Genomic DNA, 27258 nt, shown 5'->3' with positions numbered 1-27258 from the left:
AGCTCCCTCTGACTGACTGACTCACCACTCCTACTCAGCGCTGTCAACCAGAACACTGTTTCTCAAACTTCATTTCACACACCCAGGGTTAAGGGCTGCTACCACACCTCTCATTAAAGAAAGGAAATAGTGATGGGGATCTCGATGCCTCCCAAATAAACCAGAGGCACAGCTGTGCCCTCCTCCTCCTCCAATTCCCATGCAGAGCTGTTTCCCCTTTGTCAATTTTCTCAGACACTGTCAGAGTGTACCTTTTCCCATGTACTGTTTTTCAGCATCAATAACTTCTTTTAATGACCAGGTGGGAGATTTAATTGCATGGAATAGCTTCTCATTTTTGTTCTTAAAAAAAAAATTGGTAAAGACTTTGACCTGTACACAAATGAATTCTGAATTCATAGACATTCTGAACCACTTCTATGTCAGTACTGAGCCATTTCTCATCTGTTAAAGGTAGAATCAATTTTAATTTAATTTTTTTTTTAACCCTTAGCTTCTGTTTCAGAATCAATACTGTGTATTGGTTCCAAGGCAGAAGAGCTGTAAGGGCTAGACAAAAATGGTTGTCAAGTGACTTACCCAGGGTCACACAGCTGGGAAGTGTCTCAATTTTAATTTTTAAAAATATTCTTCAGTGTTCATCATGTCCAGTGACTTCTTTTAGGACTTTCCTATGATACAGAGACGCAAGGCTTCTAATTAATGCAGGAAACTCAGGCAATTTTTTAAAAAGTCCTGAATGGTTTCTACTTTCTAACATTTTTTCCACCATACTCACCTGTGCCCACCTTCATGTTTTAGTCAGAAGGATTCATATAGATGTTGAATTAGCTTGGAGACCCTTGTCAAACTATTATTTAAGTTCTTCATAGATTCTATTTACTTCTTCAACAATACAACATATAATGGAGCATTAGTTGCAGTTATTATTTTTTTAAACCCTTACCTTCCATCTTAGAATTAATACTGTGTATTGGTTCCAAGGAAGAAGAGAGGTAAGGGCTAGGCTGCAGTGATGGTGAACCTTTTTTTGGGTGGGGGGGAGGGTGATGTGAGAAATGTCCTCAGGCACCTGTGAAGAATGGGGTGGGGAGCAGCCCCACCCTGCATCCTTCTGGCTTTCTGGTAATGAACTCTGTGCTGGGGTGATGGTACGTGTGCCCACAGAGAGGGCTCCGAGTTCCCCTCTGGCACAGGCATCATAGGTTCCCCACCATGACTAGGCAATGGGGGTTAAGTGACTTGCCCAGGGTCACACTTCTAGGAAGTGTCTGAGGCCAGATTAAAATCCAGGACCTCCTGTCTCTGGGCCTGACTCAATCCACTGAGCCACCTGGCTCCCCCTGCAATTATTTTTTAGTTGTTTTTGCTAGTGTAAATCATGAGTACCGCAGGACAACACAACTAAGCATTCCATGAATGCCTGTTTCTTATTGTTTTTGTGCACATCATGAAACATTTAGCCTTCTAAATGCAATCCATAGTCCCTCGAGAATTTGGACCAGCTATCCACATAGGAAAAACCAAATGCCTGATGAATGCCCATTGGCCATACTGTGACATAAAATAGCTGAAAGGACAATCTACAGAGCTTGTCCATTAGTAAATATAACTTGGGCAAACACTGAAAATGGGCAATGAGTTCAGTCTCAATATTGGGCAATGCTGCCTTTGGGATGTTACAGAGTTCTTTAAATAAACCAAGCTTCTCTCTGAAGCAAAAGCCAATCTTTAAAAAGTTATTATTCTTCTGGTGGCGTAATGTGGCTGCAAGTCAAAACACTTTAAGAGAATTCATGCTGGCATTAGCAGATGTGGAATGCTGAATGTCAAAGGCAAATCATGCCATGGCATTGGGAGCCTAGGCACCACAGCAGCTGGGAAACAGGTGTGCAGCACCCACTAGAAAAGATCCGGGAGAAGGCAGGAGCCTCTCCCCCCTCTCAGTCTGCCTGAGGGGACAAGATAAAAATAGGGACACACAGATTTTCTGGGTTGCTACTCCTATACTGGGTGGCTATGGAATAGTCTGTTGGAAAGAAAGAAAGCGATCAATCAACAAATGTTTATTAAACATCCACAATGTAGCACAATGACTGTGTTAGACCTTGGAACGACAATGACAAAAATGATTCTGTGGCTGCTTTTAAGGATTAAGAGAGACAGGTGCCCCCTCTTGGTGACAAAGGAGCAGGCTACTGGGGACTCTGGTTTCTTGGGGGTCTTTTCTTGTGATTTTCTTTGTGTTGCGCACATCCCTTAGAAAGTCTCTCTCTCTTTTTTTAATCCTTACCTTCTGTTTTAGAATCAATATAGTGTATTGGTTCCAAGGCAGAAGAGTGGTAAGAGCTAGGCAGTGGGGGTTAAGTGACTTGCCCAGGGTCACACAGCTTGGAAGTGTCTGAAGTCACATTTGAACCCAGGACCTCCCATCTCTAAGACTGGTTCCCTGTCCACTGAGCCGCCCAGCTGCCCTGGAAAGTCTTGTAGAACATGCTCTGCTATCTGAAGTCTTAGGTACCACATATGCCAAAGGGCTGGGCAGTGCAGATTTCCTGTCACAAGATCAGCAGTAGCTATACTTTTAAAAACCTTATAAATCCACTGAAGGGACTACAGCTTCCTTAGGCAGCCCTCTACACTTCTGTATAGCTCTAAAAATTAAGAAAAAGTCCTTACATTGAGATAAAATCTGCCTCAGCCCTCTACACTTCTGTATAGCTCTAAAAATTAAGAAAAAGTCCTTACATTGAGATAAAATCTGCCTCAGCCCTCTACACTTCTGTATAGCTCTAAAAATTAAGAAAAAGTCCTTACATTGAGATAAAATCTGCCTCTCTGTTTCCATTCACTGTGTCTAGTTCTATAGACCTTATAGTAGTAAGCAGGAGATCCAATCCTACCCTTCAACAGGCTAAACACACCTAATTACTTGCATTGATCTTCAGATGGCATGGGTTCTTTTCATCACACCATCCTGGCTGCCCATTTCTGGATTCTACCTTGTCAATGCCCCTATTAAGAAGCTGTACCTTATGGACAGGTAGGTGGCTCAGTGGATAGAGAGCCAGGTCTGGAGACTGGAGGTCCTGGGTCCAAATCTAAACTCAGACCCTTCCTAGCTGTGTGACCCTGGGCAAAACACTTATCTCCAATTGCCTATCCCTTATTGCTCTTTTGTCTTACAACTGACACTTAAAGATATTGATTCTAAGACAGGAGATAAAGGCTAAAAAAAAAAAGTTGTGCTTTAATTGTCTAACAAAAGTAAAAAAAGAAAAAAGTTGTGCCCAAGACTGAACAGAATGCTCCAAATGTGTTCTGAGAACAAGGCAGAGGGCAATGAACTATCACCTCTCATCATAAACAATGATCCTTCCCTGGAGATCTTCAAGCAAAGGCTGTATAACTATATGGGTTGAGATTTTGTTCAGGTATATGTTGGACTAAATGCCTCTGAAGTCTCTTCCAAATTCAAGATTCTGTGATTCTTAATGGAGCAACAAGCATTTTCTTAAGCACCTATTATAAGTCAGGCACTGTACTGTGTGCTTTAAAAATATTTTCTCATTTAACTGCTGTTAAACCCTGAGAGGTAGGTGTTATTATCTCCATTTACAGTAGAGGAAATTGAGGCAGTGACTTGTCAAGGATTCCATAGCTAGTAAAAGTATGAGGTCAAATCAGGTCTTCATTACTGTAGGCCTAATGTTCTATCAACTATACTTTTTGGGGGGGGGAGGGGGAAGGGGGTTTTTAAGGGAGAGCATAGTATAGAGCCCAAAGTGCTTCACTTAGTGTTATTAGAATTGTATATTCAAATTCCACCTCTGGCTCTAAATAGCTATATGATTCTGGGCAAGTCACAACCTTTTAAAGTCTCAGTGACCTTATCTGAAAAAGGAAGAAAAAAAAACTAAATTAAAAAAGAACAATAGGTCCCAACTTACAGAACTATTGAGACCTCAACCATAGATAAAACACTTTGCAAACTGATGTTACTGATATAAATGAACAGCTTTTGAAGGCATCAGCATGGTACATCATGAAAGAGAAAACTACCTCCAAAAGGACATAGTTTTAATCTTAAGGACCTAGATGGATGGGAAATGAAAAAAGCCCAACTAGGAACCTCCCAGTGCCAGTGAAGCACAACCCTTATAATTATAAAAAAACCAAATTTATTGAGGGTAGGGAAATGATAAATAAGGTCCTAAATCTACACAACTCTAATTCATCCCACCAGTCTACACTCCCCCTTGTGGGGTTTGCTCTTCTGATCTTCTCAAGCCCTTCTTATTCACTCCCTGATCTTATCTAGATCCAAAAGCTATCTGACTATCTATATACTACAGATTGTCTTTAAAAGGCTGAGGATGCAGGATTCACAGATGTAGGGAGTCCTTTTCCAAAACCTGGGTTGGTTTCTTAGGTAAACCCACAGTCCCTGGTGATGTGAATTTTAAAACTATTCCACCCTAATCAGACCATTCTTTAGAAGATCTGATTTAGCTATTTCCTGATCAGTAACAATGGAGATACTTGGAATAACAGAATCAGGTCTTGGAAAACCCACATTCTCCACCCTACTCAGTTTAACAAGATTTTGAAAGGTCTGCATCAAACTCAAGATTTAATTATCTGAGAAGATGGCCTTCAACAGTGTGAATCTTAAAACTGCTCAAACTCTACCTTAAAACAATTGGTTAAGGCTATTCCCATTTAAAAAATAGAGGTACTTGATCAGGAATGTATTGGGAACTTTAAAATTACTCCACCCATACTTAGGCATACTTTAGGGGGAGATAAAGTTGTAAAACTCCTTAGTGAACAATGAAGGTACTTAACTCATAGTGAGGCCAAAAGCCCTTAAGCTAGGTCTATTTTTAGATCTAATACAAAAGGGTGCTAAGTACCTATGAAAGTCAAATTAATCACTAAAAGGTCAGGCAACTTGCAAGGGACAACCTTAGCAAAGAGGTGTGAAATACTCAGAAGTTTTAGTCTATCCAGAGAAGGTGATAACAAGATGTGAATTAAGAAGGTGATAACAAGATGTGAATTAAGAATGGCCAGTCCTTTGGAAAACATCTACTGTGATTGGAAGATGTGAAAATTTAGGGGAGGTGACATAGGAGAAAATTCTCTAAAAAGGAGCTGTCTGAACCATTTGACGGGAGTTCAGAATAGTTCAGCTTAGGAAGTTGAACTGGTGTTTCTCGGTGGCTGAACTTAGTTGAGCTCAGGAGCTGAACTGGAGGGTCTCTCTGAACACTAGAGTTTTTAAGGACTGACTAGTCTCTCTTAAAGTTCAAACCTAGGCCAATGGCCTAGGCCCTTTCCTATTATTCCTCTTACTCTGTCTCTCTCCCTTTCCTTAATTCCTTCATTTATATTAATTAAAATCTCCAAAAAACCCAGCTGACTTGGGTATATTTAATATATGGGAATTTTCTCATGGCAACCACTTATTTTTGATATAAAACCAAGACACTAAAAATTATCTTTACAGTTTTGGCAATTCGAAGTCTTGAAACCATATTTTCACGGTCACAGTTTATGGCAACCACTCTTTTGTCTGTAACAACAGACATGTGCAAAAAAAAGGAAAGACCTCTAGGCTGTCCTAAGTCAAGCTAAATCATCATTGGTACAGATGAGATGCAGAAAAGTGATGTAAAAACATCCATATAAGGCATGTCACGGGCTGCTTCTCTCTTTTTCCCTGGAGAGGCGACTCTGGCTGGCAGCATGCTAAGCATTCCGACATCTTGGAGTGTTGGGTGGTGAGTTTGCCCTGGAGCTGATTTCAGGTTCGGGCATCTTAGCTAAGCCTCTGTGGAGGTCAAATCTTTCCTCCTTCACACTCAAAACCTTACTTTCTAAATCTCCTATCTTCCTGCCTGGTACTAGCCCCTTCCTTCCTCCTTCTTCTTAAAATCTTCTCTACTATATCAATTAAATCACCATAAAATTTGGCAGCTGACTTGGGTATTTTATTATTTGGGATTTCCTTTGACGACTACTTAAATTTAGATTTTTTTCAGTCTCAATCATAATTTCACCCTTTACAGTTATAAAACCCTTGTGTTTACCTTAACCAAGTTGCTTCTGATAGGTTGATCTCTGTACTTCAGGGAAAGGCAGGTCTCCTCCAAGACAGTTCTTCAACCCAGGAATTCATAATCTTTCCACAAGATTAGTCTTTTCCCAGGGGATGCCAGAGCAAAGATCCTCCTTACCAGCTCAGAGGAAGTCAGATCAGGAGAGACCATTAAATCTAGTAAACTCCCACGATCCTCCTCTCCTTTCAGAATATTCTCTCAGGGTTTGTCTAAATTCTCCTCCTTTCCTCTTAAAGACAATCCATGCATTTTTCTCTATCCCTTATCACTTATCCTTACAATTGGAAACAGCAAGGACCGAGTTGGAATATGTGGGGTCAAATCCCAGCTCTTCCATCTGAACAACCTTAGTTAAGACAATCTGTTTCCTCATTTGTAAAATGATGGCACTTAACTAGATAACTTTCAAGGTGCTTTCTAAACCTCCAATTACTGTTATCGATTTATATTATCTGGTAGTAACTAAAACACCGATCTTTTTTTTAATGAATTGTTACCTAGATTTGACTCCTCCATCATATACTTAGGAAAGATTTCTTTTTAAACTAGTCTTAGAGGGAATATAAAAGCTAAATTTTATTTAACTTGATAATCCACTTTAATTGCCAAATCCAAGGGCCTTTTCTCTATCTTCATTCTTCTTGACCTCTGTCAAACCTTTGACTGTGTTCATCACCCTCTTTTCCTTGATACTCTCTTCCCTAGGTTTTAAGGCCACCACTCTTTTCTGGTTCTCCTTCTACCTATCTGACACTTCCTTCTTGATCTTCTTTGCAGGATCATCATCTAGATTATACCCTTTAACCTTTTCCCTCTCTACTACTTCATTTGGTGATTTCATTAGCTCCCATGGATTTAATTACCATCTCTATGCTAAAGATTCTCAAACCTGCCTACCTTGTCCCTAACTCTGCTGACCTTCAATCCTACATCTCCAACTGTCTTTCAGACATCTCAAACTGGATGTCCAGTAGACATCTTAAACTCAACATGCCTAAAATGGAACTCATTATCTTATCCCCTAAACTTTTATCCCAGTCCCCAAGGCTTTCAACCTAGATCCTTCTTGACTCCTTACTTACCACCCCCCTTCCATATCTGGTCTGTTGCCAAGACCTATCAATTTAACCTTTGTACTATCTCTCACAAATTTCCCCTTCTGTCCTCTGATATGGCCATTGCTCTGGTGTAGGGTTAGGGTTAGGGTCACCTTCCCCCTGGACAATTACAATAGTCTGCTGGTGGGTCTGCCTGATTCATCTCTCCACATTAATCCATCCTCTATTCAGCCACCAGTTATTTTCCTAAAGTACAAGTCCAACCACATAACCTCTTCCTGACCCTCAACAACAAACTCCTCTGACTCCCTACTTCCTCCAGGATTAAACATAAAATCCTGTTTAGAGTTCAAAATTCTTCATAACATACCCCACAACACCTATACCTTTTCAGACTTTTTACACCTTATATCCCCCACCAGTAACTTCCTTGCTGTTTCCTAAACCCTTATCTCTTGACTCTTGACCAGCATTTTCTCTGGCTGGTTTCTGCCTCTTCATCTCTACCTCCGAGTGTCTCTATTGTTCTTCTAACAGCCAACTAAAGCCCTAGCTTCTACAAGAACCCTTTCTCAATTCCTCCTAATTTAGTGTCTTCCCTTTATTAATTATTTCCATTTTTGCGTACATATATGTTTGCGTACTGTCTCCCCTATTAGACTGTGAGCTTTTCGAGGACAGAGACAATTGTATCCCATCTCCAGAGCTTAGCACAGTGTCTGACACATAGTAGGCACTTCATGTTTATTGACTACCTCGCTGGCAAGCATTAAATACCTGACATGACCTAGCATTGTTCAAGGAGCTGGCTCACTCTATAACAGAATAAAAATTAGTTTCTACTCTCAAGGAATTTACCTTCTATTAGTGGTAGAGACCAGTCATTTATAAGTATAAAGAAATATGATTAGAAAACAAATAGGGGGTCATGAATGGCCTCCTGTAGGAGGTGGCACCAGAGCTATGTCTTGAAAACTAAGAATTCCAAACTAAAGACTCCAAAAAGCATACATTCCAGGATAGGCTAAGCAAAGGCACAGGGGTGGGAAATAGAAATGAGAAATAGCAAGTAGGCCATTTTGGCCAGAATGGAGAACATATTAAGTGTAATAATGCCTTATGTGTCTGCAATGATAGGCCAAAGCCAAATTGTGATAGGTTTTTAATATCTGAGTTTTAATTTTATTCTAGAGGCAGATACACAAAAGATTCAATAGTAGGGAAATGAGGTAGTCAGAGATATGCTTTTTGGAACATATCTGCTATTTCAACTATTTGAAGGGAAACTAGATAGATTATGACTATCTATTTGGCTTCTGAGTAAAAAACTAGAACCAATGAGTCAAAAATGTAATAAAGTTAATTCATTGTTTTTGAAGGTATGTAGGCAAAGGGTGGATATTGAGAGCAGAGGTGTCAGACAGGAGGCCCACAGACCTCAAGTGTGGCTGGAACCAGATTAAAATGTCATTAGGAAATATTTAATAAAATATAATACAATAGAAAATAGACTGTTTCCTTGTAGCCGGCTTTCTTCACCATTTTCCTGGCATCAATTACTTCCTTCTTTCATTATTATACCCAATTTCTACCACCAGGTCTACTGTCAGTTTCCTCTGTTCTTTGTTTGTTGTTTTCATTTCTTCTTTTTTCTCTTTCATCTGCTACTTCACCATTTTTCAAATTTTGTTCTAAAGATCTTGGCTTTCATAGCCAATTATAATAAGTCTTTTATTTTAGTTATGGAACTGACTGATAGTAATAAATCAGGTGAAATGCTCCTAGCTATTTTTGATCACTAACAGGATCTTTAATTAACACTTTAATTAATATTTTATAATAATTAATAAATTAATGATTTTTTCATTTTTCTTCATTCACACATTCATTTTCTTTCCCAAAGACATGGTTGAATTTTCTAGAAGTCTGAACTCTAAACAGCTGAGGAATTACATCCATTATGGTTCTATAGTAGATTTTAGATTTTGAAGGAGACAAATTCCATCAGGAAAAGCAGAAATTCAAAAGAACCCCCCTGGTTTTACAACAAACAGAACAGCCTTTTCCCCATATTTTTTTTTGTCTTACTTTCCTGGAAGCACCTAAATCTTTCAGGATTAAGAAGATAACAAATCTAAGGGGTAACTGAGTGGCTCAATAAGTAGAGAGCCAAGCCTAGAGGTGGGAGGTCCTAGGCTTAAATCTGGCTTCAGGTACTTCCTAGCTGTGTGGCCCTGGGCAAGTCACCTCAGCCCCATTGCCTGGTCCTTACTACTCTTCTCCCTTGGAACCAATACACAGTATTGATTATAAGACAGAAGGTAAGAGTTTAAATATATATACATACATATATAGGCATATATATGTACACAAATCTAGAACCAGAGGACTTGCAGCTGGAAGGGACTTTGGTGATTATAAAATCTGATGCATTTTATAGATGAGAAAATATATTTAGTTGATTACTTTAGTACCATTTGAACTTACCTTTCTTGGTTATAGCATGGAATTATTCTTTATTTTTCAGATATCTCATTTCTGTTGGGCTTTTTGTAGTAATTAATAAAAACTTGAATTTTCTTTTTTCTTCTAAAAATATTTTATTGATATCTTTTGTTTTATCACCTACATTTTCCAAAACATCTTCTTCCTCCCTCTTTCAGGGAATCATCTTTTTAATGAAGAATAAAAAAGAGAAAAGGAAAGAGTTTATAGCAAAATTAAGCGACATATTGCAAAAGTTTGAACTCATGTGTACTATTTCACATGCATGGCTTCCCACCTCTGCAGAAAAGCAAGGGGAGGTGCCTTTTTATATTTCTTCATTGGGGCTTAGCTAAGTCATTATAATTTTGAAACACTGAGTTTTTATTGTGTTGTTCTTCTTTCCATTTGCATCGCTGTCATTACTGTGCATATGGTTTTCCTGGTTCTGCATTCTTCACTAGAATACCCAGGGTCTGGCAAAGACAACACAGTAGGCATTTAATAAATTTTTGTTGCCTGATGGATGACACTGTTAAATTTAGTGGTCACCATAGCCTTCCAAAGCTCTTTTAATAGAAAATATAATCAACAGATGTAAGACTTCTTAGTAACTTATAATGCTTTGATTTTTCATTTCTTAATTCCTGACCACTTTTTCCAACAAAATTTTTGTAGTTTCTGTTGAATTACCAAGTATCAAGGTGTGCATGGGCTTGATTTGAATGAAAAAGCGTTTAATAATTGTTTGCTATATATACCCCAAGGACTGTGCTGGGGTAGAGATACAAATACAAAATAGAAGCTAATTCCACTCTTCAAAGAACTTATATTCTTTTTTTTTTTTAAATCCTTACTATAGATTGGTTCCACCGGAGAAGAGCACTATGGGCTAGGAAATGGAGGTTAAGTGACTTGCTCAGGGTCACACAATTAGGAAATGTCTAAAATTCAAATTTGAACCCAGGATTTCCTGTCTCAGCCTGACTTTCAATCCACTGAGCTACCTAGCTACCCAGGTTTACATTCTAATGGAGTGATAATATATTTACGGGACTAGTGATCAGAGAAGGGTATTTTGATGTTGGTAGCAGGGGCCAGAGGGACAACAGCAGAGATGATTTGATCGTGGTTCATGGACTTGGGGGAAATTATCAAGTTCCATGTAGAATTTCTCTGCTTCTTTATTTTCTACAAGAAATATTGGCAAATAAGCTACAACCACCTTCCAAGTGATATCCTTGCCCAATGCCTCTGGGCAAAACTTCTTTGTGTCTCCAGAGATAACCTGTGAGACATTTTTCTGTTCTGCTGTAATTTGTTTTGGTGGTGAAGCAGGTTAGCTCTACAGTGTCTGCTGTCTTCTCTTAAATCTCTAGCTCCCTTAGGATGAATTTTGGCACTCTCTGCTCCCTTTCCTGCTAATCTAACAGCATCACTGTAAAAGCAAAGAGGGTGCTTACAGCTATTGTGTATTTTGTTTCATGAGTTGCAAATGACAAAGAACTATATCATACAGTGGCCAACCTGCTATAAACAATCTTGTTCAGACTTAGCTAGATTGGTCTTTTGACTGGCCAGTAGTTTTATCACCAGGACTAGCTATGCCAGGTCAATATCAGAGCAAGTATAGATTAAATTGGATAAAGGATTCTAAGAGAATTTAAGATTCTTGAAGGCAGGAACCATTTCATTTTGATTTTAGCTCAAGTCTCTAGCATAGTGAATGGCACATAGTAGGTGCTTAAGAAATGTTTAGTTAATGAATTAAGATAAGCACATGAAATGGTACAGAAAGGACATTTGTTTATTGCATTATGCTGTACATTTTGAACACAATCTTTATTAATTTGGTGGTAGCTACATGGTAGAGTGGATAGGGCATAGAATTTGGACAGAAGACATGAATTGGAATTGTGAAAATGAAATATTGACCCTGAATTTTACGTTTTTATTTCACTCTGTAATTGATTCTACTCTAATATCTTATTCTGTATTTTATACAACTTAAACCTTTTCTTTGTCTGAATGAAGAAGCACATGAGTTCACAAATTCAACCTCCTCTCGAGTTAAATGCAGAAGTTCAAGTTTCCTATCAACTACTTAAAAAAAACAAAAACCCAACCCTCACTTTCTGTCTTAGAATCAATACTGAGTATCAGTTTTAAAGCAGAAAAGCTGTATAAGGGGCTAAAGGTTTGGGCTTTAGTGACTTGCCCTGGATCACACAACTAGAAAGTGTCTGAGGCTAGTCAAATACTTTTAATTAAGGAAAAACTCTGGGCTGAGGTTATATACTTTCACAAAATACTCTGACTCTAAAGGAATTGTTTTCTGTGGGTTTCTCATCTTCCACAGGATTCCAATTTGTTTGGTGAATGTGATATCATTTGTATTTTTCTCATTGATTTCTTTTGCCTCTTTTGTTCTGGGTTTTTAAAAATTCTGGTTGCACATTAAAGATTCTATTATATATAAACATTGAATATCAGTGAATGCCAGAGACTCCCAACAAAATATGTTCCTTTGAAATTAATGGTGCTTACCAGTTTCACTTATGAGACTATATTGTACTCACAGCTTTCCCTCCCATCAACATTTTCCCAGAAGTAAATTACTCTCATAAGGCAAAGAAGACTGTAATCTAAAGCATATAACAATAGTATTATGTTTTTAAAGACAATTACTTTAGTTTCTTTTAAAAATATAACTAAAACCACCTGAGAGCCAGTCCCCATAAAACATTCTAAAAATAACTTTATGTAAACCTGACATCTTACAATGTTGTTGTCGTCTCTAAATTTTTGGTTCTGTGTTCATTATTGAAGATGATGGCATTAGTAACCTTCCAAGTCATAAAATACAAAATGTAAACAAGGAAAAAAATTTAAAATATATTCACCAATTTAGTAATTACATAATGCTTATATATTTATCTCCAAAGCCTGGAAACTAAACATTTTTACTTACTATACTATACTTGTCAGAAGTGTCATTTGGCCACCTTTTTAATTCAATATTAAAAAAAAATAACAGCATCATCTGCCAAGTTGACCATGTTCATTTACTCCATTAGAAACCATATGATTCAAGAATATTCTTGAATCAAATGAAGAGATGAAAGGACACCCCTAACACACTCTTTCATTTAGATAAGAGGTCCACAGTTATTACACATCACACACGTTTTCCTTTTTTAAAGTTCTAATCAATTGTGTTGACTTTTCCCCAGCTTTGTTATATGGAATGGCTCTCGAGAAAGGACAGTGGGAGGGATATTTGGGATAATTATGATGATATAAGAAGCAGAAGACATCAATAAAAATGTTTTTATAAAAAGAATATATCCTTAAATCTTGAGGAATTTAAATAAAAAGTAGCAATAACAATTGAAAATGAGATGTATTAATATAATGTATGGTTTACAAGATATCTTAGTTTGTTTTTTCAAGGAATCCTCTGACAAAGACTAAAACCTGAAACCATTTGATTGTCACTAACCTCTGTTACTTACAGACTATTTCAGGTGTAGCTAAAAAGTAGATGGGAAATACTGTTGAAAGCCATTATATATTTAGACATGTGTCCACATAACTTGGCTTAATAAACAGAAAAAGAACCCCACTTAACAATCAAGCAAACTTTTAGAAACTTCATTAAATGTGATAATTTTGAATAAATTATTACTTGAAATAATTAGGTAGACATACTTTCTTGAAACTTAAAAATAGATATTAGGAATTATATTCCCTCAAGACTACTAGGTCTGGGCAAGAAACCACCCTTTCTTTTGCCTTCAAATTCATGAATTTTCTTTCTGCCTCAGGTGAACAGCCTCTTCTTGTGACCCTTAATTGTTCATTGAAAAGAATTTATCATTTTTGACATTTTAATGATTCTACTTAAATCAATTACTAATCAACTAGGAGCATGCTTTTGTAGCATCTTTTTAAATTTTTTACTGTGAAACTTGGTTCATCCCCCCCCCCCAAAAAAAAACTAGAATATGTAGTAGTATTTTTAAATATATTTAGGTTTTATTAGATCTGTGAGCTCCTCAGTGGGGTAACTTTCCCTTCAAATACGATGATCTTAATTCAGGCACACTGTTTTATCCTGAATGATTTTCGTCCATATACCCCCTTCCTAAAAACATCTATCCAAAATACAGGAAAATGTTATGGTGTTCATTATTCCTTGCTATCACTACATGGCCACACAACTCTATTTTGGATTATCAGTTTTCTGGAAGATATTCTTATAGCACTTAAAAAAAAAAGGTTTATTAAGTCTTTTGTTTTTTATATAATTATCATTTCTCAATGAATTTGCCCCATTCTCTGAATTTCCTCTTGTAATCAAGAAAAACAAATCTAACTGAAAATTGACCATGTTTGAAAGCAACAACATTCTGCATATGCAATTCCTCTAGCAAAAGGAATGGTTTCATTATCTATTCTGCAAGACCAAAATTAGTAATTGCAATAAAGCTGGGTTTAGCTACATTTTAGTTTTTATTCACATTATTATAATCAATGTACAAGTTCTTTTAGACATTTGGCATTAGTTCATACACGTGTTCTTGGAATTCTCTCAATTCTTCAAATTTGAAACTAATTCACAGTGCAATAATAATTCATTATATATATTTATGTGCCACAATTTGTTTAGCACTAACTGAACATCTACTTTGTTTCTAGTTATTTTGCTCTCAAGAGAGTGAAGCTACTGTGATTTTTATACATAGTTTCTATCTGTCATGATCTTCTTGGGGACAGTATGAGCAAGTCAGTGAATTTTTTTTGCAAAATACCAAATTGTTTTTGATGATTGCACTTACATATAGCTCTAACAGTGTGGTTAGCGTGCCTGTCTTCCCCAAACTCATGCAACTATATTTTATCATCTTAATCAATCTGTTGAGTGGGAGGTGAAACTTCAGGTGCTTTAATTTACATTTTTCTTATTTAAATGATTTGGAGAAGTCTTTGATATGGATATTAATTGTTTGGAAGTCTTGAAAACTGGTCATGTTTTGACATCTTCTATACCAAGGAATAGCTTTTCACCATATATATATTTTAAATTCTTCCCTTTCATCTTAGAATCAATACTGTGTATTGGTTTCCAAAGCAGAAGAGTGGTAGGCCTAGGCCAGTAATGGCAAATCTATTAGAGACCAACTACCCAAACTGTACCCTCCCGCCATATGTGAGCTGCTTCCTTACCCCAGACAGGGAAGAGAGGAAGTGCTCCCACTGGGCTACTGTGCAGAGGGACAGGTAATGTAAAAAATGTCCTCAGGTACAATGGAGAAGGGGAAAGGAGCAGCCCCCTCTGGCACATGTGCCATAGGTTTGCTAACACAAGGCTAGGTAATAAGGGTTAAATGACTTCCCCAGGATCACACAGCTAGGAGGTATCTCACTTACTTATTTGTACCAAATCCTTATATATCTTGTATATAAAATTTCCAGATTTTTGATAAAAACATTTATCCAAAATTGGTAGTTTATCATCTTAGCCTAGCTGCATTGATCTTATAGAGAGAAAGCTGTAAAATTTTAGTGACTGAAATTCTTTGTCTTCTCTGATCACTTCTAACCCCTTGTTTGCTTAGACTTCTCCTCCAGTCATAGTTGTAAAAGATACTTCTTTCTGTTCTTTTGAAATGGTTTCAATATTAACCACTTTAACATGTTTGAGATCTGGCAATGCTAAGGTGACCTACATTCCTTTTTTTTTTCCTCTTAGGAGCCTTGAACTTTTGTTCCTCTATATGAATCATCATTTTGTCTAGTTCTCAAAAGCTACTCCTTTGGAGTTCGATTGGTGTAACTATAAATTAATTTAGGTAAAATAATTTTTATTATATTCATCAGCCCAACTATGAACAATGAATATTTCTATAGTAAGCTAAATTTTCCTTAAGTACTGTAAAGTTAGCAATATGTTCATATTTCTATGGGCCTAGTGGCTTGGTAGGTAGGTTAATGCCCAGGTGTTTTGTGCACTTTTAAAGTTATTTTTAATAGAATTTTTTTTTATGGAAATTCGTTTTTATTGTCACTCAAAACACACTTCCATATTGATCATTGTTGTAAGAGCACACTCATATGTTACCAAATTGAATGGAATTCTTGCATGGAAGTCATTCTTGGAAATACATTGTTTCTTATTCAAATGTATGAAATAAAAAATATATTAATCATTTCTGTGCTTATTTTCTCACTGTAGATTTCTTAATAAGGTAAAACTATATTTTATGCAAAAAAGAAAAAAAGAAGAGTTTTAAAAGAGAAGAATTATTTTACACTTTAAAATTTCCTAGAAAGAAAAAAGGGGTTCATTGGTAAATTTTACAATTATATTTGTTCCTAGGTTGAATTTGCTTTAAAACACTCTCTTCCTGGAGAATCTTTCCTCACTGGATTTCTGTAAGGTGGCTTCTTCTGTTCTCTCTCTACATTTTCTCAGGTGACCACTTCAGTTCTCATGACTTCAGTTAACTATCTCTATGCAGATGACTCCCAGATCTATAAATCTAACCCGAGTTTGTTTGCTAATCTTCAGACTGAAATCATCAAATGCCCATTGACCTTTTCCAAATAGATAGACATCTCTAACTCAACATGTCCCAAACAGAACTCATGATCTTTCCCTCCAAACCCACCTGTTTCTAACTTCCTGATTTCTATTGAAGACATGACTATCCTTTGTCATCAAGGTTTGCAACCTTAGAGTTAGACCTTCTCATTCTCCTTCATCACCAGCCTTTCTTCCCATATGCAATAATAAGTGGGCAAATATTACCTTCACAACGGTCCTTTCTATCCCATTCTCTACCATGTCATTGGAGGCTCTCATTGTCACCATCCTCCTACCCTAGTTGTCCTTCTGTGATAGCCTTACCATGTTAGTATCCCATCTCAAGTCTCCTCTTCCCAAACCATTCACTACAAAACTATCAAGGAGATATACTTAATATAAAAGTATGACCACTTGATTCTCTTGCTTGATAAGTACAGGGGCTCCCCATTACATCTAAGATCAAATACAAATTCCTCTTTTGGGCATTTTAATGTCCTTCACAATATGGCTCTGGCCCACCTTTCTAGGCTTGTTACATATTACCCTATGGACTAGCCAAACAGAACATTTTGTTGTGTTCCTCACACAGGATAATTTACCTTCCAGTGTCATGTTTTTGTGCAGGTTGTTCCCATACTTGGAATGCATTCTATCTTTACCAGTACCAATAAGAATCTCTAGTTTCTTTCAAAACTCAGATAAAATACCACATCACCCATAGGGTTTTTTTCCCCCAATTCCTCACTTATTTCTCTCCCCATTATCCTATTTATTTTACATTTAAGTAGTTTTTCTTTTTCCTTCCTTGAGAGCAGGAACTGTCTAGTTTTCATTTTTGTACCCCTAGTGCCTAGCATGGTGTCTGGTACATATTGCATGCTTAATAAATGTTATTAGATTAATTGACAAGGTCAGGAAGAATGAATCAACTTTTCTTACAAAATTGCTTTCTTGTTTGACTTTACCTTAGTACATCTTTGTCTCAATTCAGAATTACATACTGCTTTACCTTTTAGAAGGTAAGCAATTGACATTTTAAAGCAGCAATTTATTTCAGAATTGTTTTGCAACTCTATGAGTTAATTAAACAATGACATGGTTGTTTTCAGTTAACAAAACTACCTCAGATACTTGTAAAGTCAATGGAAGATAAACTATCAGTAGTTTAAAAGATTAATCATTAATCATCAGTGGTTCAAAAGATTAACCATTATCATCTTTATGGATCATAAAAACATCATATAAATGACTTTCATTTTATCATCATAAAAAAGCTTTGAGATATATCAATTACCAGACTAAAAGCAAGAGTTCATTTTATTTAATGCAATGTCTGAATATGGCGTTCACAATTTTGCTAATGTTAGAACTGCCATATTATTTATTTTTAATAATATTTCCCCCCAATTACATGTAAAGACAATTTTAATGTTCATTTTTTTAATGTTGAGTTCCAAATTCTCTCCTTTCTTCCCACCCTTCCCCTCTTCCTGAGATGATAAATGATCTGAAATAGATTTTACATGTATTATTATTTATGCATATTCTCAGTTTCACTGAAATTTAAGTTTACAAAAGATAAGAATTTTTTTTACTATTTTGCTTTTAAAATTTTTTTATTTTAACTATAACTATCCACAGAAATAAATTACCAAATGAAGAGAGGAAGTAAGGAATAAAAGCTTACATCAAAGCCTTCATCTATTACACTATATATTTAACAAATTAGAACCAGAGTAAAACATTGAAATTAACAAGAGAATGTAATTGCTCCAGATCTAAATCTGTCTCTTATTTCCACTACTTTTATCTTCGTTTCTTAAATCCACACATGTGTACACATATGTATTTGTACATACATGTAAATACATACAAGTGTATATACACATATAAAACCACATTCTACGTTTGTATTATTTTGAATCTTCTGGTTGTGCTTTCCATCATTACATAAATCTTTCCTTATTTCCTTATATTTTCATTTATTCATTTTTATTTTTATATCACCATTGTATTATGTTAGATCAATATACTATCATTTCTTTCTCTAATTGTCAATGAATTTATAGGTTGTTTTCGATATTTTACCTTTACAAACAAAACAAGTGTTACTATTTTACAGAAAGATCCTGAAAGAAATAGTCAGAAGTGTTGGTTCAAAGAGCAAAATCAGTTTTATAACTGCATGCTACCATATTACTCCCCAGAATGCCAACATGACAATTACGGTTCCATGAAGTTCCTGTTTCCTTGTTGTTCTGCCAAAATTTAATTTTATTTTGCACTATAAATAGTGGAAAATGTACTGGGTACAAAATCCTGTTTCAAAGCAATATGGATTTTTGTTTCTGATCACAAGGAAATGAGGGTTTTTTCACATTATTAACACATTTTATTTACATGTTGGAAAATTGTTCACTCATGTCTTTTAACTCTTGCTCCATTGGGAGTGAAACCTATAGGGCTCTCCCAGATATTTTAACTATTATTAAGAACTCTCCACTACAGTAAAGCGTTTGGAGTTGCTAAGGAATCAAGTAACCCACTCCTCTGATGAGCCTCATCTCTCCAATGGACCTCTAGAGCGACAAAATCTCATGTTGAAAGAAAATTAAAATGCCATCAATTATAACTTCTGTCTGAAGAAGAGTGCCATCTGTCACATGTAACATGTAGTTGTCTAGCTTTAGCTTGACATGGAAATGGGATCCCACTTCCTTCCGCATCAGCCTGTTGCACTTCTACTTCTAGATAGTTCTAATTGTTAGTTTTTTCCTTATATCAATCCTAAAATGATCTCTTTGAAGATTTACCACGATTCTTGATTCTGTTTCTGGGCTGGTACCTATTCCATTTGACATGCATTCAAATACTGACACCCAGCTCTCACTTGTGGCTGCTAAACCTTGTGAGGGTAGCCATCGGGTCCTCGACCCCTGGTGAACCAAGGCTTTGCTCACCCAGCATGTGAAGACTGCTTCAGCGGAATGGGCGGAAGAAACCAATAAGAAGGTTCAACGGCTGAGATGGCAACGCAGCAAAGCACTGTGGAGTGCTTAGGGCGTGTTGGAGCACAAAAGACAACACAGCCATCCAATGCAGCTGAGGAAGTCTCCAGGTGTAACGACTTTTCGTGTCACTGGACCCAGGCTTCCAACGCCGAGAGAGTGGGACTGTCTCTGTGCATTGACTCTTCCACTTAAATCTCCTTCACGCACAAGTATCTTTGTGCACACTCATGTACATCACAGATGAAAGAGCACAAAGACAATCGTCATCCTCGGTTACCGAGAGACTACTACTCAAATTGGCTTTATAGGTATATATTTTTCAGATCACTAACCTAGTTTATTTTAGCATATGGTTTATGGTCAGGGTTCAAATTTAGTTTTTACTAAGTAGCAATGTGATTTCCTTACCAGTTTTAACTGAGTAGTGTTTCCATCTGCCAGAGTATTATATTAGTTCATGATTTTGTCAAATGCTAATGCTTTCTGTATATTAGGTTCTTTCTGAGTCTTCTACTCTGTTCCATTCATTAATCAACTAATGGATATAAATTTAATAAGTGTCTATTATGTGCCAGGTACTATGCTAAGGTTAGAAAAAGAGGCAAAAGACAGTCTCTGCACTCAAGGAGCTCACAATAGAAGGGGGGGAGGGGGAGGACAAAATGCATAGAAATCTATACAAAGCAAGCTATGTACAGGATAAACAGTAATAATGAACAAAGGGAAGGCACTGGAATCAAGAGGGCTTGGGGAAAGCTTCCCATCAAAGATGGGATTTTAGATGGGATTTAAAAGAAGCCAAGGAAGTCAGTAGGCGGAGAAGCCAGAGAAAATACCTACAGCCAAAGAAATGGAATGTCCTCTTCCTGGAATAGCCAGGAGGCCACTGACACTGGATCAAAAGAGCTGATGGCGTAAGGTTTGTAATATGCCTGGAAAGGTAGGAGGGGGCAAATTTTGAAAAGTTTTGAATGCCAAAAAGCATTCTGTATTTAATTCTGGAGTTGATTGGGAACCACCAGTTTGAATAAGGGAGTAACAAGGTTGAACCTGAGCTTTAGCCACTTTGGTGGCTGAATGAAGGATGGATTGGAGCAGAGAGAGATTTGTGGCAGGCAGACCCCCAACTGCAACAGTCCTAGCGTGAGGTGAAAAAGGCCGGTACTATATTAATAGCAATCAGGGGACGGAAGGAAATATTTGAAAGATGTTGCAAAGGTAAAATGGAGAGCCCATGGCAACAGATTAATGGATGAGAGGCAGTAAAGAATTAAGGATGAAACCCAGGTTGTGAGTCTGAGGGATGGGAAGATGGTATTGCCCTATACAGAAAAAAGAAGATAGGAGGGAAGGAGAAGGCTCAAGGGGAAAGATAATGCATAGTTTGGGACATGCTTCACTTAAGATTTAAACTGAACATTCAGTTTGAGATATCTGAAAGGCAGTTGGAGAGGTGAGTTTGGAGGTCAGCCAAAGAATTTCGTGCAGAATTGGTAGGTTTGAGAGTCATCAGGATGAAGATGGTTGGTAATTACATCCATAGGAGTTGATGAGATCACCAAGTAGAAATAAGAGAGAAAAGGGCCCAGAATTGAGACTCCTAAGAGTATAACCTAGAAGATTCAGTAAAGGAGCAATTAGGTAGGGGGTACATCAGGAGAGAGCAGTGTTCCAAAAACCTAGAGAGAAGAGAGTATCATGAGGATCAAGAAGAATGATGGACTCTCTCAAAAGTCAGAGGTCAAGGAGAAGAAGGACTGAAAAAAAGTCTCTGAATTTGGCAAAGGGATCATTAGTAACTCTGAAGAGAGAAGTTTTGGTGGAAGGATAAGGTTGGAAGCCAGACTGTAAGGGGACGTTTAGCTACAAAGGAGAAAAGAGATATGGGACAATAGCTTATGATATCAGATCAATTTCGCAAAAATTTCAAGGGCCAGTTCTTGTTCATTGTTATTCCTAATATTCTTCGACATCTTTTTTCATAAAGTTTTTCTGATTTTAATTTGATGTTTTCATTGGTATTTTATTAAATATGAAAAGTAGTTAGAGAAGTGCTAGTGCTTTTATTATTTATCCAACTAGACCATGAACAGGAGATATCCTATTTGTTCTATTTCTTTTAGAGTCATAATTTTATTACCATAAATTGTAAAGCTTCTACCTTGTTAAAGGAATCTACAGAATGACTAGTATGAGAGAAAATAATTATGTTTAGCATAGTTTCATAGTCTGGGTTAATAATAATGCTATTTAAAAAAATAATCCTTACCTTCTGTCTTGGAATCAACACTGTGTATTGGTTCCAAGGCAGAAGAGCAGTAAGGGCTAGGCAATGGGGGTTGTCCAGGGTCACACAGCTGGGAAGAGTCTGAGGCCACATTTGAACCTAGGACCTCCCGTCTCTAGGCCTGGCTCTCAATCCACGGAGCCACCCAGCTGCTCCCAATAATGCTAATTTTTTAAAAGTCTGTATTCTTTTTCACTAAGTAGAACAGGGACAGAGAATGGATCTGTGACTTCATTGATACAGGGAAATCCTAAATGAAGAAACTCCCCCTACCCATGAAGGCCAATATTTTCTCGGTCACTTAAGAGTGTTGGAGTTGCCCAGAGCACTAAGTGATTTTTCCAGGGTCACACAGCTGGTATGTGGCAAAGAAAAGACTCGAATTTAGGTCTCCCTGGTTCCAAGGACAGCGCTTTACCTCAATAATATGGGGGCGGGGTGTGGTGGGGTGCAGAGCCAAGATGGTGGAGTAGTTGCACAGAAAGCCAAACCCCTCTGAGAATCCTCTTGAACTAAGCTTAAAATAGCACCTCAAAATGAATTATGTCAGAACCAACACGGAGATGGAGTGAAGTAACTCTCCTGCAGAAAACAACCTGAAATGTAGGGAGAGAGGAGAGTCAGAAGTGAAGCGGGGCACCAAGGATTACAGGCTGCCTATCCCCCATCTACCACTCTACTTCCAAACCCATGCACAAAGCAACTTCAAGAGCCCAAGACCCTGCCTCACCCAGTCCTTAAAGTTCCCGCCCTAGTGTAAGCCTGAGGAGTGGCCTGAAGCCCCAGTGCAAGGTCATCTGCAGAGCCAGACCTGTTTAGGCCTAAGGGAGGGCCTAGAGCCCTGCCCAAACCTGACTGAAGCTCCAGACCCCAGGGCAAGGCATTCTGCAGTGCTCCTGCCCTGTGTAAGCCCAGAGTGAGGCCCAGAGCTCCTGCCAAGGCTTGAGGTGAACCCTGAGCCCCAGCACAAGGTAGGTCAGTGTTCTGAGCCCTGCAAGCCATCAGCAGTCCCTAGAGGAGACAATCAGCAGTGAAGGAAGCTTTCAGAACTCCCACAGGCCATCATACCACCTTGGGAAAACTGAAACTTGGAGAAACCCAAAACTAGAGTGGAGGGTAGCTGCAAGGAAAAACTGACATTTAATTTTGCTCTCTGAGCACAGAAATCATCTTTAAGATAAAAGGAAAAATCCAAAAAAAAAGGAAAAAAAGGCTAGGAAAATGATCAAACAGCAAAAAATACACCTAGCAATTGTAATGATAATTGTAATGTAGGAGTAATTAGCTGAGTTAAGAACGTTGTATAGTCAAGAGGTAAGGATGATAAAAGTGACTGGAGATTTCCTAGGGTACTTTAAGATTGGCCATAGAACCTTGATGAGGTCAGAGAGAAGAGAATTTTGTAGTGTGTCTTGAGGGCATCAGTTGAGGAACTCAGAGGTGGTGGTTCCTGGCTTTCCTGATCAGCCTTGAAGATTTGTAACATCTTGAATCTGAAAGAGTTAGAAAGCTGTTTGGAACAGAGAGCAGGACTCCTCTGGGGGCCACCAGAGAGAAGCAGCTGGGAGGAACAGCTTGTGTCTCAAACTAAGAGAGTTGATCTTTGACAGAAGGGAAAGGAAGTTTGGGGAATCTTTATAAATTAAGTTTATAAATTTGGGACATAGGTTTAGTAGATTAGAAATTATATTTTTGGTAAATAGGGTAGTATAAGGAGGATTGCCATTTGGTAATTGCGAAGCATTGCTGTGAAGGAAAGGTTGGTGGGAAATTTATGTAGATTTATTAGTTAATAGGGAATCCTTTATCAATACTTACTTTCCTTTTATTTTCCCTTATTACACTATTATTTATAGTAATAATAAATAATTTTATATAACTGGCCTCAGTAGGAGTTTTCTTTTAGCTGCTTCAGCAGCCATTTTCCTCAATGGTCAACATCAAGAGTTTGTTCACACCAGCGACAACTATTGGTAATACCCATACCAAAACCAATAATCAATAAGGGTTAATACTCTTTACAACTGTATCAATGATTTTTCAGGGAAAGAAGCTTGCTAGCTCCTTGAATCTAAAAAATGAACTATTTGGAGAAAGATGCCTGCAGAAACCTACACTGCATCAAGATCCAGAATGAATTGTTAAATTTAGTATGGTTGGACTTAATAATTAATTGGTGGTCGCCAGGGATTTAATTTCTGAATCCCAAAATGAATTATTCAAGTAAATGGAATTTAGTAGTAGTTTAAAGATCTTTTTCTCTTGTGTTACCTCCCCTAAATTTTAGGTCTAACAATCACAGCAGATACTCCTCTCCAGGACTGCCCACACAATGTATGAAATGGGTGTTCATACCTTTTTTAGTTAGTTATACCTTTTGTGGTTAGTTAATACCTTTTGTGGTTAGCTCACTTTTTGTAGTTAGTTAACACATCTTTTTGTAGTTAAAATGATCTACTTTAAATACTGAGTTAACACTTTGGGGATTAAAATCTAAAAATAGACCAGGGATTACAATTGTATCTTCACAATAAAGGAAGAGCTAAGTACTTTCATTGTTCAATCAGGAGATAGCCAAATTCAATCTTCACAGAACTTTGGGGTGCAATTGATTGAACTGAAGGGGATTGAACACAGTTATTTTGAATGTAAACTTTTATGCCAAAGGGGACTTCCCCCAATTGGCTCTTTGTCAATGTGCCTAGCCAACATTTGTTTTACTTTCTCTTCTATTTCCCTCTTATCTCTAACGATTGTAGTTTCCTCTTAGAAGGTGCAATATTGTATGCACCTGTAATTAGAAGATTTTTAGGGGGTGATTGTCAAATGATCCACTGGGGAGCCTAGTCTCCCAAAGGACCACAGGGGTATTGTGAGGATAGGATTAACTCTCCCCTGCCCACTTTTAGATTTAATCACCAGAATCATATATACCCCCACATTTCTTTAAGTGAGGGGAGGTCTGCAGCTCATGTGCTAAAGGGGGTGACAACTCAGAAACAACTGACTGCCCCCTGAGCAGGCCTAAGAAAATTCTAAAACTGTGATTTGTCCACATAAAGTGGAAGGCACAGAAAGTAATGCAAAGGAGGGTCTTTAAAAATAGTTGAAACTTCCTGAGAACAGCTCTTTCTCCTTCAAACTTGGCCTTGGAGGAGCTCTGGTTTGGGACCTTGGACTGCTTCTGGTAAGACTGCTCTTGGATCTTTTCTTTGGACTACCATGTAGGTGAGTGAAAAGGGCTGACTCCTTTCCTGGCTCCTGAAGGGACTAGCTTCTGGAGAGGCCCCCTGTCTTGAAGGAGTGGAACCTTTGGCTGGAACCCTTGTTTTATTCACTAGTCCCTCTGACCCATGGTCCTCCAATGGAGAGCTAACAAGCCCTACCTGGTTTGAACTGGAATGGAGTAATTATCTAGTGTGATAGGATAGATAACCTTCTCTACCCTTGCATTTCTCTACTTTCACTCTTTCTCTCTATTTTATAGTCCAACCTTAATTTTTAACCCTTACACAACACTATGGAAAATTTTTATGGAGACAAATAAGAGCAAGGCACAGGTACAGAAGGGGACAGTAAGATCAAAGCAGCCACATGCAAAACTTCAAAGAAAAATGGGAATTGGCCTCAAGTTCTAGAAGAACTCAAAAATGAATTAAAAATCAAACAAGAGAGTCAGAAAAAAATGGGGAAGAGAAATGAAAGTAATGCAAAAAGAAAAAAAAATTTAAAAAGCAGAATTCGTCAAATGGAAAAGGAGGCTCGGAAGTTCACAGAAGAAAATAATTCCTCAAAAATTAGAATTGGGAAAATAGAAGCTAGTGACTTCATGAGACATCAAGAAACAATAAAACAAAATCAAAAGAATGAAAAATAGAAGAAAATAGGAAACATATCACTGAAAAAACAAATATCCTGGAAAATAGATCTAGGAGAAACAATCTAAGAATTACTAGACTACTTGAAAGTCATGATTAAAAAAAAAAGCCTAAATATAAGAAATTTTCAAAAACTGCCCTAATATTTTTGAACAAAAGGGTAAAATAGAAATTGAAAGAATCCACTGGCAACCTCCTGTAATAAATCCCCAACTGACAACTCCCAAGATTATAGCCAAATTCAAGAGCTCCCAGGCCAAAGAGAAAATACTGTAAGAAGTCAGAAAAAAATAATTCAAATATCATGGAGCCACAGTCAGAATTATACAGAATGCTGCAGCTTCTATATTCAAAGATCATAAGGCTTGGAATGTGATATTCTAGAAGTCAAAGGAACTAGGTTTGTAACCATAAACCTAGAAAAACTGAATATATTTTTTCAGGGGAAAATATGGTCATTTAATAAAATAGATTGCTAAGCATTCCTGATGAAAAGACCAGAACTAAACAGAAGACCTGATGTCTTCTCCAGAGAAGCACAAAGAGGTAAATAAAGAGAAAATATAAGGGATTCAAAGTTTTACTGTTTATATTCCAAATAGAAAGATGACATTTGTAACTAAAAATTTTTTTATCATTAGAGCAATTAGAAAGGAGTGTGTATATATATATATATATATATAGAGAGAGAGAGAGAGAGAGAGAGAGAGAGACAGACAGACAGACAGAGACAGAGAGACAGAGGGGTGTGGGAATAAGCTATTTAGGATGACACGATATGCAAAATAAAATCAAGGGGTCAATAATGATACAAAAATAAAATTAAAACTTGAAAGCAGCATGGAATAACACCATTAATAAAGACATTTTAAATGGTACCATATAAAATCTAAAACCACAAACACACATTCATACCACCTAATTCTGTACAATATTACCTAAATTCAGAGATCATGAAGAAAAAGCCTCCAGAATTTATAATTATTAAAAAAATTTAATAGTGAAATTATAAATATAAATAAATTTAATAAAAAGATAAAGAAATTACTTAGCAAACTAAAAATGTATATATGCTAGCTCTAATAGATATATAGTGATAATGGGAAAAACAAAACAATTTTCAAATACATAAAACCTATCTGAGCATGTGGTAGATAGAATATAAGGAAGATACAAATAAAAAAGGAAGGAATTTTGTATGCTACATTTAAGGTTCATAATGCAATAAAGCTAGAATGAATAAAAGAAGTAGCCATATATAGAACCTAAAAATTAACATTATTCCTCAGAAGAAAGAAGTATAGAAACAATTATGGATTACATCAAGGATACGTTACCACATTATAAAAACTATAGGAGACAGTCAAAGCAATATTCTAATGAAATGTATGTCAAATGGCATAACCTAAAGGAAATGCAATACAAACCTTAAGATATTATGTAAATGTATCATTACTACTATTGAGAGACAAATTCAGTATTATTTAAGTCTGCATGTAAATAACCTAGAAAAAGAATGAAGTCCTACACTAACAGAAAGGAGGGGGGGGGGTGGGGATCAAGTTTAGAGCATAGATTAACATTCAAGAAGGTATGTGGTGTCAATTTGGAAGTTCTTTCCAAAAATAATGCAGAGATTACTTCTCATCCAAGCCTTCCCATCCTGTGTGATTCATTTTCATTTTCTCAGGATTTTGGCAAGGAAGCCATCCCTTTTCTCTGATATCAAAGATTTCTGGTGAAGAATTCATGCTGTCTGTTATCTTTTGCCCTCTCCATATAACTCACCTTTGTTGCCTCGCATATATTTCCTTGAGGGTATA

Source organism: Monodelphis domestica, chromosome 2, assembly GCF_027887165.1.
Source record: "Monodelphis domestica isolate mMonDom1 chromosome 2, mMonDom1.pri, whole genome shotgun sequence".
NCBI classification, from domain to species: Eukaryota; Metazoa; Chordata; class Mammalia; order Didelphimorphia; family Didelphidae; genus Monodelphis; species Monodelphis domestica.
The sequence above is the reverse complement of the archived record's forward strand: the minus strand, read 5'-3'. Positions refer to the sequence as shown.